This window comes from Empidonax traillii, unplaced genomic scaffold (genome assembly GCF_003031625.1).
Source record: "Empidonax traillii isolate 1590-97213 ecotype Southwest subspecies unplaced genomic scaffold, ASM303162v1 scaffold46:size3806547, whole genome shotgun sequence".
Taxonomy (NCBI): domain Eukaryota; kingdom Metazoa; phylum Chordata; class Aves; order Passeriformes; family Tyrannidae; genus Empidonax; species Empidonax traillii.
The window spans coordinates 1,612,621-1,628,202 of NW_020955239.1; the positions used below are offsets into that span (position 1 = coordinate 1,612,621).

General features: G+C 42.0%; 1 protein-coding gene and 2 long non-coding RNA genes across 3 annotated transcripts in view; 2 read left to right on the forward strand and 1 right to left on the reverse strand.

Annotated features, from left to right (window-relative positions):
* LSAMP (limbic system associated membrane protein) overlaps positions 1 to 15,582 on the reverse strand; it is a 1,013,573-nt gene that overhangs the window by 322,677 nt on the left and 675,314 nt on the right. The window lies entirely within an intron of this gene.
* On the forward strand, positions 992 to 3,233 carry LOC114055085. The gene is made up of 3 exons (XR_003570650.1): positions 992 to 1,084; positions 2,655 to 2,757; positions 3,154 to 3,233. It is a non-coding gene; the product is annotated as an uncharacterized LOC114055085 (long non-coding RNA).
* LOC114055089 lies at positions 3,928 to 4,769 on the forward strand. The gene is made up of 3 exons (XR_003570653.1): positions 3,928 to 3,956; positions 4,055 to 4,150; positions 4,363 to 4,769. It is a non-coding gene; the product is annotated as an uncharacterized LOC114055089 (long non-coding RNA).

Genomic DNA, 15,582 nt, shown 5'->3' on the forward strand with positions numbered 1-15,582 from the left:
TGGTGCTTAGTAAGGCACCAAACACCATCAACAGAGTATAAAAGGGGCTCTTAAGGTCCTGGTGACACATTCGCTGTGTGTACTTCCTCTGCTTTACAGCTGACTCACGCGGAGAACGACCAGGCTCTCTCCAGAACAGGAAAAAATAACTGCATATTATCTCTTTAAAAGCCTCATAATCCTCAGGCAATAACTGAGTAGTAACTGCAGTGACGGGCAAAATCTTTCTGCTTCATATTAATAAACCCCAACACAATATTACTGCTTGCTGCATCAAAGGCTTTTACATAAATGACCTTTTTTTTCTTTTTTTTTTTAACACTGAAACAAAGAATACATATATGGAAGGGCTTGGATGTTAAGGACTTTGCTTAGGTTTCCATTTGGTGCGTCATGTTGGCTTTGGAAATAATTAGAAAGCAAACAGAGAGTGCAAATGGGGGAAAAGCAAATCATCTCTATGTTATAATGGTCTGACAATACTCTCCAGAAGAAAGTATCACTGTTACCTCCTAAGGAAACCAACTGCCCAGTGTCAGTCTTGAGAGTCACTGCTTGCCTTATGCTGGACCATAGGGATGCACAAAGCCATGACAACAAGGGATGACCCGCCAATGCCAGTTACGTCTTCTGCAAGTGCTTTTTCTCTAGATGATCTAATGCAATTATGATGAATTCTGCACGGTTGCATCTTATTCCCATAAACTGCACAGACAGAAAGAGCCTGCTCCAAAATGTGGCACCTGTGAAACTGAGTTACCCACTTGCGTCCACTAACGTCCTTACTATGTGGCAGTTTCTTATCCCTTGGGGAATGGCTGCTGGGTGATTATGAATACCTCTAGATCATTTCCACAGGTGTCCTGGTTCATATTTGGGTTATAGATCAGGTCACTAACAGTTGGAACTGCAAGGTTGCTTTCCCTCAGTGACATCATGGCATTGATAGTTCTACCATGACAACAGAACACACTAGATAGGCTAGTGCACAGTGTGCCTGGTCCTAAACCCTCCCTTAGAATATGCATTAAGCTCCAGCCAGGACTGCCTTGCCAGGTTGTCCATCTTTGCTGGAGGACCTTAGGTAAACCAGTCAGATTTTTACTGGGTAGTTTTGTAGGGACAAACACAGTCCTGCAGTGTATCCATGAGGTTCCACCAACATGACACCTTCCTTGCACAAGTGAGATGCTTTATAGGGAGTTGTAGCACAGCCAGGCAGAATGGATGAAAAGAGGAGAGCACTAAGGCTTTAAACTACGGGTCCCGTGACAGCCAGGGATAATGAGGGGTAAACAAAGTTTTTCTGCAGACTGGTTGAGTTTAGAAGTTCAGCATAGTCTATTTGAGCTGACTAGAAATACTTCATGAGGAAGTACTTCATTTAGACCTTCCCAGAAAAAGAATTAGAAGTACTTAAAAAATAGTAAGAACAGCAATAATAAAAGAGGTGAAAATCACACCATTCCCAAAGTTTTGGAAACCACATTTTCCATTTTAAATTATTGTAGACAGCAAATTTCAGAGAGTCTTAGCCTTGCTAGCAGTTTCCACTATTTTATCTGTAGTATCTAACAATAGGAGCTTTGCATCTCCTCTCTTCATTACCATCCTGATAATAACATCCTGTACAAATGCAGGCAGATTTGAACTTCCATCAGAGAATTGTAGCAGCTGCTGAGCAGAGAGAGGATTTGAATTTTTTTTTTTTTTCTTTCTTTTAAAACAATTAAAAAGAAGTATCTGACTGTTTCTACGAAAACTGTGGACTGGACAACATCTTTTAAAAAACCATCACTGGCTGAAAACTGGCAGTCGCTCCATCAGTATGACAGAATAATTAAAACCAGTATGACAATAATTAGCACTTCTATAGTTCTTTTCATCCATGGATATCAAAGCACTTCACAGAAACAAGTGCAGCTACCTCAATTTTTAAAGCTGAGCTTAGGAAAAAAAACAAATCAGAACTTATTCTGTGTGGAAAATTTCAACAACTTCATCACTATTCATCCTAAATTAGAGAAAAGAGCTGAAATATTTTTTACAAATTTCCAAAATCAAGAATACTTTAAAAAAGTGCCACAGTTGATTAGGAAACTTTGGTGGGTTTGATGGAACCAAACATTTTGCCATTCTGAATTTAGTGCATTTTTGGTTTTTTGAGTCTTTCAACAATACATCTGCCTTTGGGAAGGGAATGCCTCCTGGGAGCTGTAGTTCATGTTTTCCCACTGAACTTGATAGCTCTATTGGTTAGGCACTGCCTGTCTCCAACATGCCCTAAGGCTGGGCCTGCCTATCCTACTGTTCTGCAGAAAAACATCATCAGACTCTTTCTTATTGTCTCTACTGAGCTCCTGAATGGGAAGCACTGACTGCAGCAAGGAGGGCTGGACAGTTTAGCAAAGAAGTAAATATAAAGCCCAATAACCCCAAAGACATGCTTTAGACGCCAGTCCAACTCTCCTTCTATGAGTCAGTAAAGCATCTTAAAGTAGATTCTACTTTTCGGGATGAGTTCTTTCAGATCAAGCCCGTGTACAGAGAGCTGAAGGAGGCATTTTCTGCTGCACCTGCCACCTTGGGTTTATGTCTGCAGTGATATGGTCAGCATATCCACTTGTTCGCAGCTTACAGTTTGTTCTTTTAAGGCCTGGCCTGTCTAGAATTGGTGGGGAAGAGAAGGAAAGATCATGATTGCTACTTAGAGATGCCTCACCTCAAACTAAAGCTGCTAATATAACTTGACAGAAAGTGGGTTACATAGCCAAATGCTTGCTGATATGGCACCCTTCTCTGTAGGTTGCATAGTTTTAATATCAGCAATGCCCCATGACTCCTCTCAGCTTCCATGTCAGGTACGACAAAGAGCTTCCTCTCCAGTGAGGCTGGAAATGTGCACAGGACCAGAGGGAGCCTGAATAAGCTGCTGCTCTTCTAGGAAAGCCCATTTACATTTACTGCATTTCTAGAACTGGCCTGAATGTTTCAATGCTTTACTCGTGCTCCCCTTACACACACACTGGGGAAATTTATCTTGATGGTCCCAACTACTAGGATACTGAAGGGGGGACTTTGATAACTGATCAATCAAGACTGAGCTGATTAAACTTCTGCTGTTTTCCAAGACTGTTCCTTTAATAATTTCAGAGCTACAAACTGCTAGGGAGGCCGCAAGTTCGGCAGGGAGGAATCAAGGAGAAGCAGTTAACATTGCTACTAATTTAGGCAATGTTACTAAAACCAAAGTAGATGTTTGCAGGCACAGAGCATGGGGAAACTGAACAGTATCAGGTTCAGCTGATTATTCATGATTACACATACAAGCAACCCAGTTAACTCTTTAAACCTAACCTGGTAAAACAGGACAGTCAGATGTAAACAAACATCACCCTGGGGAATATCGGGTCAAAGTCTACCCTTACAAACATGCCTTTTACCTGTATTTTAGTGTACTATACAGGTTTGGTTGTTGTTTTTTTTTTCCACAGATACTTCTGATACTATGTCTGACTGTAAAACCTGCCATACATTATGGTGACTCATTCCCAGATGCTTATTGTATTAGCCATTTACATGTTTGTCAGATCTTACCACTCAGCACCTGAGTTACACACATAGCACAGCATAACCTCACTCGGTGAAACCAGCCAAGACTAATTCCAGCAAACAACCAAATCATTCTTGCATTTTAATAAAAGAATAAATATTTCTGGATAAAAACCTTGTAAAAAGCCTCGCAGGTCCGTATTTCTCTACTTGCATATTTGCACAGCTGAAGAAAGAAACAGGACTTTTCCCTGGCTCTACCTCTAAGCAACATACTCCATCACCTCAAATGTTGATAGCTGCAAAGGAATGGAGGAGAAAGACAGAACCGCTCTGATTATGACCTGGGACTGATGACTGATCTGGTATTTTTCAGTAGTAGGACAAAGTTCCCAGACATCTTTGTGAATAGGGAGAGGTGGGTGGGACTGCCACTCTTGAATGCTATCCACTGTAACAAGACACGTATTGAATGTAATTTGAAAATCTCCCTAATTTCTAGATTTAACAAGTGCATGATGCCAGGCTCAGACGTTTAGTTCTCAGTTAAGAAACATGGAGCAGAGGCTGATGCTTAGAACAATCTTTTATGTGAAATGTATACGTTCCTCTGTCAAAACATAAATAATGTACTGGGACAGTGTCACCTTGTGGTTGTTTGCTGACATAGCGGCCAGCTGAGAGGGGATACTCCCTGTATCTAACCCCCCTCACCCCCAAAAGCCTTCATTCAAGAATGTCAGCCTTGCAAATTTACTTTGGGGTGAAACAGGACCTCCATGATCTGTCCACTCTCCACCCTCCATGCAGGTGTTAGCAGCTTTTGCACCAATGTCTCCGAAAACCCTCACAGAGGTACAAAGGCATTAAACAACAGGGACAACTCTACAACTTGCACTGGCCTCAAAAGTCTGAGAGAGAAAGATGTGTGAAGAAAGAAGCTGCCAAGTTCCTAAATGGGAGCTGTGACTTTAGGCAATAAAATTTCACTTCTCCCTTTTCGAATTTCCTGCCTTGCAAGGTAAGTTCAAAGGACTGGCACTGGATTTTGGAAACTGTTGTGCAGAAAGAGGAAAAAATACAGCCTTAATTCAAAGTTAGTACTAAAGTAAGGAAATTCAGACACCAAACTGTGCTCTTAATGGAGAACTAATAGATGTTAATTAACCGCCAATTGACAAAAAAACATATTTACTGTAGTTTAACAGCTCCGCAAATAAGCAAAAACTCATTTACACATATTTAAACCTTAATAAATACATTTGCAGTCATTGGACGCTTAAGTTGATTTTCAAACTGTCCCTCATAGTAAATATAAAAGGGTACATTTGGTTGCAAAAGTTATTACACATTAATTAAACATCAGCTCATTGCAGAAAACTAAATAAGTAAATGGCCTCTTTCATCAATACTGGTTTATTACACAGCTATTAGGAGCTGTACACAAAAATGAAGAAAAAGCACCATGCGATACAGCTTTGTCTCTGTGCTGTCACCCACACCTTTGCAAAGCTCTCCCTGGTAAGGGAGGGTTCCCCAGGCACTGTGCACAGGTGAGGAGGGCCAGCGTGGCGTGCAGTAACATTACTGCAGGCACTGCTCTAAGCAGCAGGTTTCTTCAGTGCAGTAATGCATGCAACAGGATTTAGAAAACTCGTTCTGAGCAGAAGGCATGGGGTGGAAGAGCGTGTGGTGACACTGAGGAGGAAAGGTGGTGTGAAGACCACTTGCAGAGTTTTCATTCTGTGAATTTATTTCATTCAATCCCGTGAGCCTTTCTTTGATTCCTTTTTCTGGATTTCTCTGTTTGGACAATACCATCTCTTCTGCTACTACATTTGCTGTCCATTCAAAATGATGCAAGAACTTTCTCTGGAGCTTTCATCATGATCCTGCATTCCTTCTCTTGTCCTACTCCCTGGTATATCTCTTAAGGTTGCTTCTAAACTGCATTCATATATTTTGCCCTGAGAGCACTGCACTCACTTCCCACAGGTCTGTAACAAGGGTTAAGCCTTTAATATGTGTTAAATGCTCTAAGATCCCCTCACAGAAAATGCTGGACTTAAACAAAATATAAAAGCCACGTCCTTTTCGTGTACTTCTCATAGGAACACACAACATAACACCAAGTCAAACGGTAATTATCCCAGGTTGCTTCATTCTCCAATGCTGTTGCAGAAACCTCCAGTGGAGGGAGCTTAAAATAACTAAAAAAGAGCTTTACTTTCAAGAGACTGACTTAATTAAGTCATTGTTTTGTATTTATTTTAAAAAAAAAAACAAACTCAGGAAAGGAGAAAAGGAAATAATAAGCATTCATCAAATGGGAAAAGTCCAGATCAAACGGTGAAGAAGTGTTTTCAGACTTTGAGAGAATACAAATAGAGTGAAATAGAAAACACAAATTAAATTAAGAATCATAAAATTTTCTCTGTTTGCACAGCTCAGGCAACACTGTCTGGAGCCAATTTATTACCAGGCTCCACAACAAATAAGCTCACGTGATTCTTACACTGAAATAACCTTTACTCATTTCACAATAAAACAACCATGGGGTCTGGTAAGTAAAGATGAATTATAGCTGCCTGTCAAAAATAATTATGATAATCCCTCCCACTCCCACAACATCTGAGGATTACAACAACCTTTTCAGACAGCACAGCAATCTGAAATACACAATGCAACATAACAAAAGTATGTCATCAACAAGTTCTCAGATGGAGAAACTGAGGCACAGGCTAATCAGTGCACATCCACAGAGTTACTCTGATCCCTGTTCCCACCTTGGCCTCAGTTTCTTGAGAGTAGAAATAATTCCACTGATTTCAGTGGACTCCTTTTGTTTGTTTTGTTTACATACTGCTATCACCATCTCAACAGATGAACCGCAGCTGCACTCAAGCTCTGTGATTATGGGCCAGTGTCCTCTTGTGCTACACAAAACAAACTGAAAGAGCTGAACAAAAAAGGATTTCCCTGTCCCAGAGTTTGCAATGGAGATGAGACTGCAACCCTTTGTGTTTGACTTGGTCATTGTGCCTGGATAGGATGGATCTGTTACTATCTGGCAATCCTTATGGATTGAGGCCCTTGATGGTTGGGGTGAGTCTTCTCTAATGTTGAGGGTATATGTTGCGTTCCAGTGATTGAATTTATGGAAGAGCACAGGCTGAGTTACCTCCTTCAAACTGTGCAATTTCCCCTTCCGTATAAGAAGGCAACACTCATAATTATGAGAACTGAACCAAAAACCTATTTTTAAGCCCGTGTGTGTGTGTAGGGCTTTGCCTTTAGTAGAGCCTTAGCACAGCAAAATTCTGGTTAGTCCACATCGAATTCCCTCCAGGCATCCACAGGCTTGACTGCAAATCCTTCTCTCAGATAACCCAGGCCTCTCCTAACTGTGGCCCTACCTCACATCCAGCTTTCCTGCTGAGGCTATACCATTAATAACAAGAAGGAAGCAGAACAATAGCAGTGCTTCCAGGAAAGTGATACCTCTGCATCTGGTGTACTTTAAAGGCACCAGGCTGTTCTGCGTTCACAAGGCACAACTCACATGATAACTGTCAGCCAAAGACGTCCAAGTCAGTTGTGCCAAGCTGCCTTTTTCTTCTCAGTTACAGACAACTGCGAAGTCCCTCTCTTTTCCCAGATGTTCTTGCATGCTTCATTGCAAAAAAAAATAAGTGTCTGTCAAAACCACCCGTGCCTGCTCCCAGGGAAACAGTAGCCAGGGGCAAGGTGTGTAGGGGAGTGTCCCTTTTAGAACCTGCAGCCTCATTAAAGTAATTGGCATCTGGATTTTGTAAGCTCAGTGCCAAAGGGGCTGATGGGGTAACTAATGCTGTGGAGTCAGAGCCAGAAACTGCATAGCAGGCTTCTGAAATGTGGTCTCTGGCAAGATCTATGCAATGAAATGACATTATGGTTTTGCCATACATTACATACAAATTAGAAGAGGTTGGCAGCCATGCAACTGGCATACCATAGCAGCAATCATCCTTACAGGATGTAGAAGGCAAGGCTATTCATCCTCAACCCAGCACAGGGGTGGGAATGGGAAGGACAATGCTCGCACAGTACACCTGCTTGCCTCCTTTCCCCTCTGAGTGACCTAATGGGGTGGAAGGCTCTTCCCAATGCACAGCTCCTGGTGTTCCTACCTTATTTTTCAGCCTTACCAGAAGGTGTGATTTTCTTTTTTTTCCTACATCTGTCCAAAATTCCCTTCAAATGTCTGCTGTTCTCTGTCTCTGCTTCTCCCCAAGTATCCTTGCCTTAGTGCCGAATAGCTGCAGGAAATGAACAACAAAATGTCTGTTTGCAGGTGCTGAGCAGTGATAGATGCAGACAGCTGGCTGGCCAGCCGGGACTTCACCTGCTTTGCTGTTGATGAACTACTCTTTCTGTACATTAATTGCTTTTAATGTTTCCCCCATTTAGGCAGCTATCTCCTCCTCTTTAACCTTTTGTTTTTTCTCTGAACTGTTTGGTCTACAGAGTGTACAGCAAAGCTTCCCAAAATCAAACAGCATTCTCTGATGACAGAGGACAGATGCCAACCTCCTGGTTCCCTATTTTCAAAGCGATCAGTACTAATAATATGGGGCAATGTTAATGAAAGGGGCACTCATTTCTGCTATTTGTTGCTCTTATTTTCCCCCGTGACTGCAGGGATTCACCAATGTCTACGGTGTAGAAAGACAAACTAAAGCAAAAATACACATAAATGTACGCCAGAGCTCTTGCTACAAGATTACAACAAACTTGCCCAAGGCCAAATGTCATCTTGATGTCAGCAATTAGGTGAGACTGATGGCATTTCTTGTTCATGTCCTTCCTCTGTAGTACTTCCACTGTTGTTAGATCAGGCCGCTAAGATTATCAGTGTTTCTTTCAAATAAGCAAGATAGGTTCCATTAATAAAGGATTGTAATGAGGGTTCTGAAGGCTTGATAATTCCAAATGTCCAGCCTGCTACCCATCAAACTTGCCCCAACACACCATGTCTCACACTGCAGGGTTTCACAAGGCAACAGTCCCAAATGGTTCCCCAGGCTGAGCACAGTCAGACACTATCACACTCCAAGACTCAAGTTTGCCATCTGCAAGACAACCCAATTGCCTTTCAAACTCCCTGTTCTCCACAAGACACCACTGAGGAATCTCAAGGCAGAGAGAAGGCAGTAGTAAGGTGTCTGCAAGGAGCTCTATTTTAGATATTCAACATGAACATTACCCTGCCTGTTGGATTAATGCACCTAATCATCAAAATGTTGAATCTGATACATCTATCCTTTTTTTTCCTATTGCCTGCAGTGTTGCTGACAATACTAGAAAGCAATGTTTTAGTCTAAACCAGTTTAGGTCTTTAAAGGACGTCTGGATCAAGTCCAGCTCCTTGCTACTGCAAACAATTTCATTACATGCATTTTCAAAACCTGGAATGGGTAGCAAAACAGAGGGCTTAAAGGAGTAGAGAGGAAAGAAATCCTCCTCCTTTCTCGTGTCCATAGGAGCCCTGTTGCCTTCTGGAAAAGCTAACAGAATAGGTAGTTTGGGATGCTATTTCTCAGAAACAGCTTGTGCTGTCTCTTCAACCCCTGTTTCCAGTCTAAGGGATATCTCATTACAGTACCAGTGAAGGGGGCAGGGAACCAAAGTTCCTCAGATAACCTCCTCCACTTCCAACAGCGCGTATGACTAGACATCTGTGGAAGGAAAAGGGCCACTAAAAGGGAGCAATGATCAAAGTAAGCTTAAGTGAAGAGTTATGTTGCATTAGTGAGACTGATAGAACCAGAGATGGGGATAGCCCTTCACTAACTAAAAGCAGTGTCTGTTTCCCAGTTGAGATATGTCTGTGCTGCAGAAGTCTATAAAAAGAAGTACGAAGCACTTGAGTCTGTGTTTTACCTTGCCACATGCATAAGGCTAGAGAAAGGAACATCAAGAAGACGTGACAGGTGATGGCTGAAGAAGTTAAACTCCATTTCAAAACTGGTTGAGTAGCATTTAAAGGTAATATTACTAGGATAAATACTTGTCCAGTGGTCAAGTGAGAATTCTGAATCAGTCTATGAAATTTTGTGCAAGAGTGATACCTGTGTTGGAGTCAGGACGGTCTGTATCTCACATGGACTGGGGCAGGGATATATTAGGTGCAGATTTGGAAAAAGGGGCACTTTAACCATTCTAGGCAATAGGTTTCCAGATGGGGCCATGGCAGATGTGATGTTCTGGAGTCATGCAAAATTCAGATACTATTATACTGATACATGACAGATGTTCGGGAAGCACGGAATATTCAAAGACAGGTGCATTGCCTTTATAAATATTACATCCACCCTTATGGCTTTTTTAGTGATTATATACTTGGTTCTGTAGGTAAACCAAAGAAAGTTTTCTGTACATCATGACACCCTGCAGGGGGCTTAACTTCATCACGCAGAAAAACAAACAAACAAACAAACCTAAACCAACCAACCAACCAAACAAAAAAACCATTTAACTTTTGACCAATATCAAGCAAACCATCAATACCAAAGTCATGAAACAATATGAGTTCCTGGCCAGACTCAAACATCTCTGACTTGAACAACCTGCTAGAGTCTCTTTGGGAACTTAAACTCTACCTGCATTGTCAAACATAAGACTTTTCCCCAGGATTCCGGTGCATGCCCAAGTCATGACAAGATACCCACACATTATATTGCTTTCCTCTGTTTGATTTTTCTGCTACTTCCCTTTTTTTCTTTTTTTTTTTTTTTTCATGGACAGGACAGCCAGGCCAGCAAGCAGACGAGACTTGTGGCATACCTGGGCCAGGCAGAGGGCCACAAAATGCATGTGTCCTGAAATGTAAATTCGACTTTGACAACCAGCTGCAGAGCTTTGCAGATTAATATTATTTTGATTTATGGAGCTGATAATGATGGAGAAGACAGCACAGAGCTACTATACAGTATCAGTTTTGGTAGATTTTGGTGGCAGTCAAGATCTTGCCAAGAGTTGAAGAGCCATTCTCTCCAGTAGTACCTAGGCCAGATTTGGGGTTTCCCCTAGGATTTTTTGGCTGTGGAGGAATCCACAGATTCTAACAGGTATGGGCATGTGGCATAGAAAATATTCTGCTAGACCCAAACCTACTCAGAGCCTCCCCGTGTGCCGCACATTGTGTGGTGCCTGAGTCATCATTTACAAGTGTTATTTCCACAGGCTGTTGTTTTCCAACTGACCTCACCCTGACTCCTACTGCTGCACCAGATACCCATGCAAACAAAAGCTTTGTCAGACACACAGAATCTACCTTCCTTACTGCCCATTCCACGTTATTAACTAGATACCCATATCAGCTAAGGAGGTGTATTTTCAGCCAGTTCCCCCTCCAGTCCAAAGATTCTTCTGAAGTTCATTAACATTTGTACTGTAACTACTGTTGAGCTTGCCACATTTCCAGACAAGATTTCAAACCAAATGAGGTTACCAAATAATGTCTTAATAGGAAACGCACGGTAATTTATATATTGAAATTAAAGATTAAACCTTAATCTTAATTAAATCTCACAAAAGTTCAGTAAAGCTGCCCAAATTATAAAATATAAAAAGATGTATTGATTATTTGAGAAATGGAAATCACATTTAATAAATACAGGAGTGAGCCATTAAGGGAATGGAGAGATCAGAAAAAGCACTAACTGGTGATTAAAAGAAGATAAATATTTATTAAATGTTGCTGTGATTTATTAAGCTGTGTTGGGCTAAACAAATGTAATTTGATATCTGAATCATATCTCATTCTGATACAGTCTTCATTAAATCTGAAGTCTTGGCTTTAAATGGATATCATATGTTCCCTTCAGTTCTTAATCTCTTTGAAATATCAGTTTGATGCTGTGGAAGACGTTGAAAGTCACGGAGACTGAAGTCTCCTGCGTATGAATGAGGTTGTTTTGCACTGCAGGTAAGCAGTCAACTTCCCATTCCACTGTGCCTTTTTACCCAGGACCTGCTGCAACTTTGCGCTGTCCCTTGGTGACAGGGCAACATTCAGATTTTAAAGCCATTCTGTCAAAAGGCCAGACAGGAAGAGCGGGACTTTGAATTTCAATCAATCCTCCAACAACCAGTGTGGAGGTCTGAGGCAGAACACCTTCACTGGTTTTAATGAAGGAAAGCTGACTGTCACACTAATACAGTTGCTGCCCAGCAGAACATTAGTGAAGGTTCTATATGAGAAAACATCTAACCCCTTCATATGCAGTAATTAGTCTAGCACCAATTAGCTGCTGATGCAGCTTTCCAGTTGAGAAGTTAATCATGCAGGAACTCAGAAATTCAGTCTCCCAACGTTCAGAGAGAAACCTTATCTTGGGCCCCTCGCAGGGTCTGGTACATCATGGCACTCATGTGCTTGAGGTGTCTGGATAAGAACATTTCAGTTTAGACAGCAAGTTGTCTCCGTCTTAAATGCATTCTCACACACTCTTTTCAGCCTCTGTTTAGAAGAGGAGCTTCTTGTTGAAAATTACTGGCATAAATGAATTGCTGCTGATAATTAAATTTGCACAGGGTTAAAATTAAGTGCCGGTGCTCTTTCCCAGGGCTACGCTTCGTTATAGACTGTTAGTGAGAGTCATTGCCCATTCACTGTAAACCTGAAAAAAGGTTGTATGGAGAAGTAGCAATTGAATTCCACAAGTCTGCTTGAATCTGAATATTGTAAGAGCTCTAACTTCCTTTCGAATGCCCTTGCTCCCCTCCAAAGGCAACAAAACAAAACAAACAAACAAATAAAAAAAAAAAAAAAAAGAGAGAGAGAGGAAGAAATGATGTGAAGTCCTCATAAATTGGAGAAGGGAAGAGACAATCACATACTATTCCTTTAGCCTTTTCAAGCAATGAGAAAAAAAATTGGACTGAGCTGGGCACTGCAGTCAATCACACCAAAGTGGGAATTTTGGGAATTCCACCTCTCATCTCTACTATCTTCTTTTCTGCAGACAGACAAGTAAAAAAGTATAGTAGTGGGACAGACAGGAGTAGAGAGTGCCAAAGCCACTTCAGATCTGAGAGGACTTGATGTTTTGAAGGTAAAACCCAATCATGTCTTTTGGAAGTGGTTCTTACTCTTCACTGACACAGGTACTCTGAAAGCCAGGTCCAGCCTCAAGGGCCAAGGGGATCCATTAAGCCAGATTAAATATCTCCTTTTATTAAAGAGCAGCTGTGAGAGATGCCTTTGCATCATATGCTGCTTTCCTGTAGGAATTTCATGATAGGAAACTTCTGGCACTTCCTCTCCCTAGTGCAAGCAGGAGTCGATCTAGCACAAAGTAATTATTTTCAATGTGTTTAGCCGGAAAAAAAAGGCATGACTTCAGAATCCTCACTACCAACACAGCCAAGCAGATTCCTCTTCTGGAACTCACTTTTGGGTTGAAAACATGAGCAAAAAGTTCAAGCCCCTGAAGCAATTGTCTTGAAAACTTTTAAGCTACTGAAGATAGCGGGTTTAGGACCATAACTACAATAAACACAGCAAATGAATAAGTCTTTTGGCAAGAATAAACCAGAACTGCAGAGGCAGATGTTGCCAGTGAAAAGAACAGGAAGGTAACCAAGTGAAGAAACAGCATGAGGAGGATTATCCTTATTTGGAAGCAATCCATTCCAGCAATAAATTAAGCCAGGGATCTCTGCATCAGAAAACAGCAGTGCAACCTATTAAGCTAAAGGACAATCTGCTTTTCCTGTCACCTTTGAGCCCTGACTGAATGGTGAGAGAAGCAAACACACCACAGATCAAAATGTATGTTATTTCAACAGCAGTAATGGTCAACTGCATGTTACAGAGACAGTGAAATTCTTTCCATGCACATCCCTAGAACAAGTGCCTGATCTTCAGCGACGGTATTGCTGGAGTGTGATGGCCATAAAGATCAAGTCACAGAAGAGGGCTTGGGTGGAAGAAAATTGATGATTTGCATTTTATGGCAAAAACATAGCTGCTTTCACCCCAACTGCTGGGGTGGGATCAGGTGAAATACTGTATGCAAACTGGTGAAGCTTTTCTCACAGCAGTATTAGAAGACATAAAGGTGAAAGAGAAAAAAGAAAAAAAAATGCTATACACTTTTGGCTCAAAGGGGCCTATGGATCTGCCAGCTTGTAGCACATGGCATCATGTGCATGCTGGCATATTCCAGGGTCACATATATTGCAGGAAAGCAGCATCCACAATTAAGGGATTTCTGAGGGGCAAACACAGGCTGTCTTTCACAGGGGTTTAAACTACAGAGAAGAAGATTCCTAAAATGAACACACTGTACAGAACAGGGAGAATACAACTGAAAGAAGAGTAGTAGCAAATCTTAAATATATATTTTCCATATGCTTAAAGTGATCAAAAAGAGAGAGATTATTTAGAATTTAGGTGGTGTACTTCTGCACTTACAGGTAGCTGCTAGAGCTATCAACAGGATGACTTGTAATGCTTCTTACTCCCTTTCTGAATAACAGCCTGCCTGGTGAGTTTTTATCTTTACCTCCACTACCAGCTGCTCTTCTAGTCAAAAGGCCCCAAGAGCTGCCCTGATGGAATACAGAGTTGCCATGTCACTCCATCTGGTCTCCCAGTCCTCAGCTTTCCCAAAGAAAGCAGAGGTACCCAATGATCCCAAACCGTGCACACTCCACTTGGTGATGAGCACAAACAACCTTTACCTGACAGATACTCAAGCATCTCCAGCTTTCTCAAGTTCCCACTGTGATACTCACACTGATGCAAGATTTTTTTTAAAGCTCAAATTAGGCTGACAAACACAAACAGACTGTGAAAAGGGCAGACTGTCAAAAAAGGTTCCTCTCTTTTGAACAACACTAACGAAAAAAGTAAAGTAATTCCTTGTTGCAGAGTTAGCTCTAAAGTGAACTCTCAGTTCCACAGTGCTATGACATCTGCTTTTCTCAGCTCACTTGAAAGTCCAGCTGGCACTAGCAAAATGTCCCAGGGATGCTGCTCGTTGTTTCTTCTTCTGTTGTTAAAGGGACCCCAGGTTCAGCTTATGCTCTGCTGTCCAGGGCAAAACACTTCACTAGTCTGCATTCTGTTGCCCACAGAAACTATTTTGAAGGGGAGATGCCAGCTTCAGGTGAATAAGTCATACATGATCCCTGGCTATGTTATCAGACCTCTCATGGAATATTTTCTACCAATGATAAAATGTTATTGCTGCCATTATCAAGCAGTTGGTCTTTATCTGTCTACCCATGACAGGCCTCGTTATTCAGACAGGTCTTGGGACAACTTCAAGGGGAGATCTTCCCCTCCAATGTCAAATACACCAGCTTTCTAGCCTTTTTTGGTCCTCTTTTTTCTTTCAGCCCCTCCTAAACTGACTTGCAAAACAGATGAACGCAGCCCTCCTCCAACAAATCTCAGGGCAAGAGCTGAAGGAACTCTGCTCTGAATTGAGACTTTTACAGCCCAACCACACACACATTCTTTCAAAACAGCACAGCAGCTACGCCTGTCTACTCTGTGTTACTCAGCACATCTAAAATCCTTGGCACCTCAACACAACTGGCATGTGAGGGCTAGTAACCATTGCCGATGTGCTACCCCTCCCTCCTTTTAACGAGCATGTCTCACCTTCCTCTTGGTTAACGTAAGGGCATCACTATCAGAGGTCTGGGAGCAGAGTGACCTGCATGGGAATGGGCAGGGACTGCCCTGTGCTGGTCCCAGTCAGTACCAAGCCATGCTGTCACTGTGCCATGGCCAGTCAGAGGGCCCTGGTCCCACTGCTGCAGCACAGGCAGGGGAGAATGGGAGCACAGGGGCAGGGAGCTCTGGAGGGGACACATGAGGAAACACAAAAGGAGATTTTTTTAAGAGGAGGTACACCTTTAAGGCAACTACAGCTATGGGTGGACCGAAGCAGGGACCTGTGGGTCCACAGCTGGGGAGACCTAAGGCAAGCAGGAAACTGGTGAAGAGAAAGAAGCAAGTAAATAAAAGAA